The following is a 6000-nucleotide window of genomic DNA, read 5'->3' as shown; positions in this document are numbered from 1 at the left end:
CTTTGAAGTTTAATTAGGTCCCATTTGCTTATTTTTACTTTTATTTCCTTTGCTTTAGGAGACAGATCCAAAAAAATATTGCTAAGATTTATGTGAAACAGTGTTCTGTTTTCCTCTAGGAGTATTATGGTATGTGGTCTTGAATTTAGGTCTTTAATCCATTTTGAGTTTTTTTGGTATACAATGTTAGAGAATGTTCTAATTCCATTTTTTTTTTAACATGTAGCTGTTCAGTTTTCCCAGCACCACTTATTGAAGAGACTGTCTTTTCTCCATTGTATATTCTTGCCTCCTATATCAAAGATAAGGTGACCATATGTGCATGGGTTTATCTCTGGGCTTTCTATCCTTTTCCATTGATCTATATTTCTGTTTTTGTGCCAGTACCATACTGTCTTGATTACTGTAGCTTAGTAGTATAGTCTGAAGTCAGGGAGCCTGATTGCTCCAGCTCCATTTTTCTTTTTCAAGATTGCTTTTGCTATTTGGTATCTTTTGTGTTTCTATACAAATTTTAAAATTATTTGTTCTAGTTCTGTGAAAAATGCCATTGGCATATTGATAGTGATTGCATCAAATCTATAGACTGCCTTGAGTAATATTATCATTTTAACAATATTAATTCTTCTAATCCAAGAACATGGTATATCTTTCCATTTGTTTCTGTCATCTTCAGTTTCTTTCATCAGTGTCTTATAGTTTTGCCTCCTTAAGTAGGTTTATTCCTAGGTATTTTATTCTTTTTGATACAGGGTAAATGGAGTTGTTTTCTTAATTTCTCTTTCTGGTAGTTTGTTATTAGTGAATAGAAATGCAACAGATGTCTCTATAGTAATTTTATATCCTATAACTTTACTGAATTCATTGATGAGCTCTAGTAGTTTTCTAGTGACATCTTTAGAATATTCCATGTAGAGTATCGTATCATCTGCAAAGAGTGACAGTTTTACTTCTTCCTTTCCAATTTGGATTCTTTTTATTTCTTTTTCTTCTCTAATTACTGTGGCTAGGATTTCCAAAACTATGTTGAATAAACGTGGTGAGAGTGGGTATTCTTGTCTTGTTCCTCATCTTAGTGGAAATGCTTTTGGCTTTTCACCATTGAGTATGATGTTAGCTGTGGGTTTGTCATATATGGCCTTTATTATGTTGAGATATCTTCCCTCTATGCCCACTTTCTGTAGAACATTTTTAAAATCATAAATGGATGTTGAATTTTGTCATAAAACTCATTTTACATTACTTGATTGGTATAAGGATTCCTAAACCCCATGACTAAAATTCAAACTCCAAATACAAGAGATAGACAGGCCTAGTGGTTTGGAGTTTTCAGCGAGAAATTTTTTTCCCATTCAGAGTCCAAGTGGGGCAAGCAACCTTCCTTATCACCTCCCTGTTCTGGTAGGCATACTTTTAAAGCACCCTTTCACTGATGTTGCATCTTTTTGAGAGTCTCAGTTTTATTCAGCTATCTTTGTTCCAACCCTTTACCTTTTTTTCTCTAGCAACTAAACCCAAGCCCCTGGTGTTAAATGACATAGGCTACATAATCAGTTCTGATTTTTAATAACTTTTCTTCGTTTCTGACATATGATTTTTCCTTTATTTCTTATGAAACAATAAAACTAATTGTTTTAAATCCACAGTTTCTAAGAATTTTAGTGAGAGTTTGTATGTGTATGGTGTTATTGTAGTTCATAATATTGCCAGAATACTTATACAGCTTCTAAAAGAAGGAACAAATTGATTATTTAGACATGTATGAATTATCAAACACCTCTTCTTTATCAGGTTTTGTGGAAGGCTTTAGAAATCAATGTATACATGGAATAATCTCTACTTTTAAGTTGTCTCTAGTCTAGTTGGAAAAAAGATCAAAAAATGATTATAATAGAGGATAAATACCAAAAATAGAGAGACAGGTCAAAAGAGAGAAAGGAATTGTTCTCAAAAAGTTAGCTAGAAGGCCAGATCCTAAGTCTTAGAATGTAATTTTTTTTCAACTAATGATATTTCCTTTGGATTCATTTTATACAAATCATTTTGTATTACTTTTTGCCTCTGAGAGATTGAGGTTCTGAAGGAGTAGAACTAGCTTATGTCTTAGGCCCCCAAATAGGTGTGAAGCTCATAGAAGCAGCCTGTGTGTTCAGTGTTTCTATATTTGAACTCCTTCCTGCAACTCAAAGAAGCTGCCACTAGGTTGATAGCTTTAGTCTTATGGTTGTAACTGATCAAGCTGGTTAGAAAAGACAGGGCATTTTTATTTTTATTTAATTACATTTTAAAAATGTGTATAATAACTTAATTGAGTTGATAATAAAGTTTTCCATAAAACAGAAAACTTTTGATGCCGAACAGATCCATTGCTTTTACAATTTTTCAGTGAGGTACTTTATTCATTACCTACCACTTTTACTGAGTTATTCAAAATCTAATACTTTATTTTAAAATTTTACCTAACCATACATCATGAACATTTATATTAAAAATATCATAATTTGGAAATTCATTTGATAATTGCATTTTTTCTGTTTTGTTCCATTTCCATTTGTATAATGTTTAGCTAGTAAGCCAGTTAAAAATTTTAATAAGATAATTTTTGCAGTATGTCTCTCATTATTCTCACTGTTAAATTGTCATTCTCTTATAACTTATCTATGACCAAGTTTTTCTAAGACTTCAGAAGATCATTACCTTTATATTCACTTTTAAAACTTTTTTATAGCCATAAATCCACTCATCCAGGTACTGAACCAAGATTTTTATATTCAATGTTCAACAAAGTTTGGTATTGGAAACCCTCATAGGAAACTTCTCTTTAAGTTTTGTTTGTTTGTTTGTTTGTTTGTTTGTTTGTAACAGAAACCATCTTTGAGTGTATTTGTTAACTTGTCAGGAAGAAGAGATTCAATTTTTTCCTGTAGAATCTGAGTATTATGCCTTCATCCTCAGTGTAGTAAGTCAGAGTAATCATGGAATACTACATCACTGGCATAGGTCATCTAATTTCATACTCAGAAATATAAGGTAGTTGTTACTGTCTTGCATTCAAAGAGAAGGAAAACAGAGAGGACTTTCAATAATGGTAGCTGTAGAAGTTGGTGATTCCTTTTACAACAAACAAGTATAAAAGTTCTCAAAATTGTTGAAAATGACCATTTCAGGGCACGAGGATTTGGCTAAAGACAGACAAAAAAATGAGAAGCATTTATTCTTGGAAAGCTGATTGTGGTCCTCTTGCCTGGGTCTGCTCCTTACCCCCCCCTCTACCAGATAGGTGGGAAGAACAGTAGCTTTGTCAGCCTGGGATTGACTGAAAAACCAGCAGCTTTACTGCCAGAAACAATTAATTCAAATAGGAATGGGAAGCAAACCTTTTGGCTTTGCCAGCTAAAATGGCAGACTTAATTGGAAATAGATGGGGAAAACTCACATCTGTGCAAGACCAAGGTTGCCATTCCAATTTGGAGTGAGTGACAGACCATTCTGAAACTTACAGAGAGATTGTGGAAAGGACACAGTAATGTAAAGCCTGAGATAAGCTTTTCCACACTTTCCTGCTGTCTGGGAAACTAAAATGCATAGGGGAGACCCAAGAGAACCTTGGAAAAGTTGAATGCCAAGGTACACTTAAGGATTGTGTGTAACTTTATATGCATCCCCCAACCCACACAGAACAACTGACAGTGGGTGAAAGAATCCAGATGTTTGACTTCCCAAATAAAAACTCCAAAGCAGCCATTATAAATATGTTTAAAGATTTAAAGTAAGCTATATTAAATGAATTAAAGGAAAATATCTTAACAATTAACCAATCAACAGGGAATCTAAGACAAGAGAAATACATTTTTAAAATAATCAAATGGAAATTCTAACTAGCAAAGTAAAATAATTTATATGAAAAAATTCACCAGATGTGTTCAATAGAACACACTGAGAGTGCAGGGGAAACAAATATCAATGAACTTAAATATGAATAGAAATTGTTCAAATGGAATAACAGAGAAGAAAAATATTGACAAAAAATGAGCATAGTGTCAGACACTTATAGGACAATGTCAGGTGTTCCAATATGTGTATAATGGAGACTTCAGGAGGAGGGTAGGAATAGAGACAGAAGAAAACATTTGGGGATATAATGGTCCGAGCTTCCTAAATTTGGTGAAAACCATTAATTTAAAGATCCCCAAGAAGTTCAATAAACCCAGAATAGGAAAAGCACAAACATAACCACACCTAGACACAACATAGTCAAATTGCTGAAAACCAAAGCAAAGAGAGAAACCTTGAAAGCAGAAAGAGAAAAACAACTCATCAAATACAGGGAAACAAGAATGCAATTCATGGCAACAAGGGAGTCCAGTAGGCAGTGGAGTGACATATTCAAAGTGCTGAAAGTAAAAAAAGTCAATCAAGAATTCTATACCTCCTTATTTTTCAAAGATGAGAGTGAAATAAATACATTTCCCAAATAAACAAAAACGTAGGGAATTCATTGACAGCGTAATTTCCCTACAAGAAATACTAAAGAAAGTCCTTTAGGTTGAAAGCAGATGACACCATGTGGCAACTTTGATCCACAAGAAAGAATGAAAACCACCAGAATATACACAGCTTTGCATTTTTCATTTTTTACTTTAAAAAAAAAAAAGACAACTATAATTCAGTATTATGGGTTTATAGCCTATATAGTTGTAATATATGTGACAATATTAGCTACTTTGTACCAATATAGCTTTATTTCCTTCCACCTTCTTTGTGCTATCTTTTGAGGGAATACAGTCAGCATTAACTTGAAGTAGGTTGTGATAAGTTACAGATAAATATTGAAATCTCTAGAGCAGCCCCTAAAATACCTCAAAAACATAGTTAAGCTATCAGAAAAATTAAAATGGTACACTAAAAATATTTGTATAACACAAGAGAAGTCAATAAAGGAGAAGAAAAGGAACAAAAAGTCACAAGACATTTGTAAAACAAATAGCAAAGTGGCAGACATAAATCTATCCATATCAATAAGTGCATTAAATGTGAATAGATTAAATATTTCAACCAAAGGGCATATACTGTCAAACTGGATAAAGAAACCAAGATCCATCTTTAAATCTTTTATTTAAAGATACAATTAGTTGAAAAAAAATTTTTTAAAGAAAAAAACAAACCATGCAAACAGTAATCATAAGAGAATTGGAGTGACTTTAATAATGTCAGACAAAATAGACTTTAAGACAAAAATATACTACTAGAGACAAGGAGGGTGATTTCATAATGATAAAAGCATCAATCTGTGAGGAAGATATAATAGTTATAAATGTATATGTACCTAAAAATAGAAGCCCAAAATACATTTTAAAACTGACTGAATTGAAAGAAAAAACAGACAATTTAACAATTATAGTTGGAGATTATAGTAGTTAGGGTCTTCCAGAGAAACAGAATAGGATATGTGTATGTATACACACACAAATATAATTATATATATATTCTTATAATATATTATATATGATATATATATTTTTTATAAAAAAGAGATTATAAGGAATTGCTCACATGACTGTGGAGGCTGCAAAGTCCCAAAATCTAAGTTGGCAATTCCAAAACCCAGGAGAGCTGGTGGTATAGTTCTAGTCCAAGTCTGGAGTCCTGAGAATCACGAGAGCTGGTGGTGTAAGCCGCAATCCAAGGGCAGGACTGATATCCCAGTTGAAGGATCCAGGAACACAGTTTTCTCTGACTCAGCCTTTTTGTTCTATTTAGATCTTCAATAGATTAGATGAGCCCCACTCACATTAGGGAGAGCAATCTGCTTTGCTCAAACTACCAATTCAAAAGTTAGTCTCATCCAGAAGTACTCTCACAGACAGACCCATAATGTTCAGCCAAATGTTTTGGCACCCCATGGCCCATTTGAGTTGACATATAAAAGTAACCATTGCAGAGATTTCAATACTCCTCTCTCAATAATTGATAACAAGTAAATAGAAAAATCAGTAAAAA

Source organism: Kogia breviceps, chromosome 1, assembly GCF_026419965.1.
Source record: "Kogia breviceps isolate mKogBre1 chromosome 1, mKogBre1 haplotype 1, whole genome shotgun sequence".
NCBI lineage: Eukaryota > Metazoa > Chordata > Mammalia > Artiodactyla > Physeteridae > Kogia > Kogia breviceps.
This window is presented reverse-complemented; position numbering follows the sequence as displayed.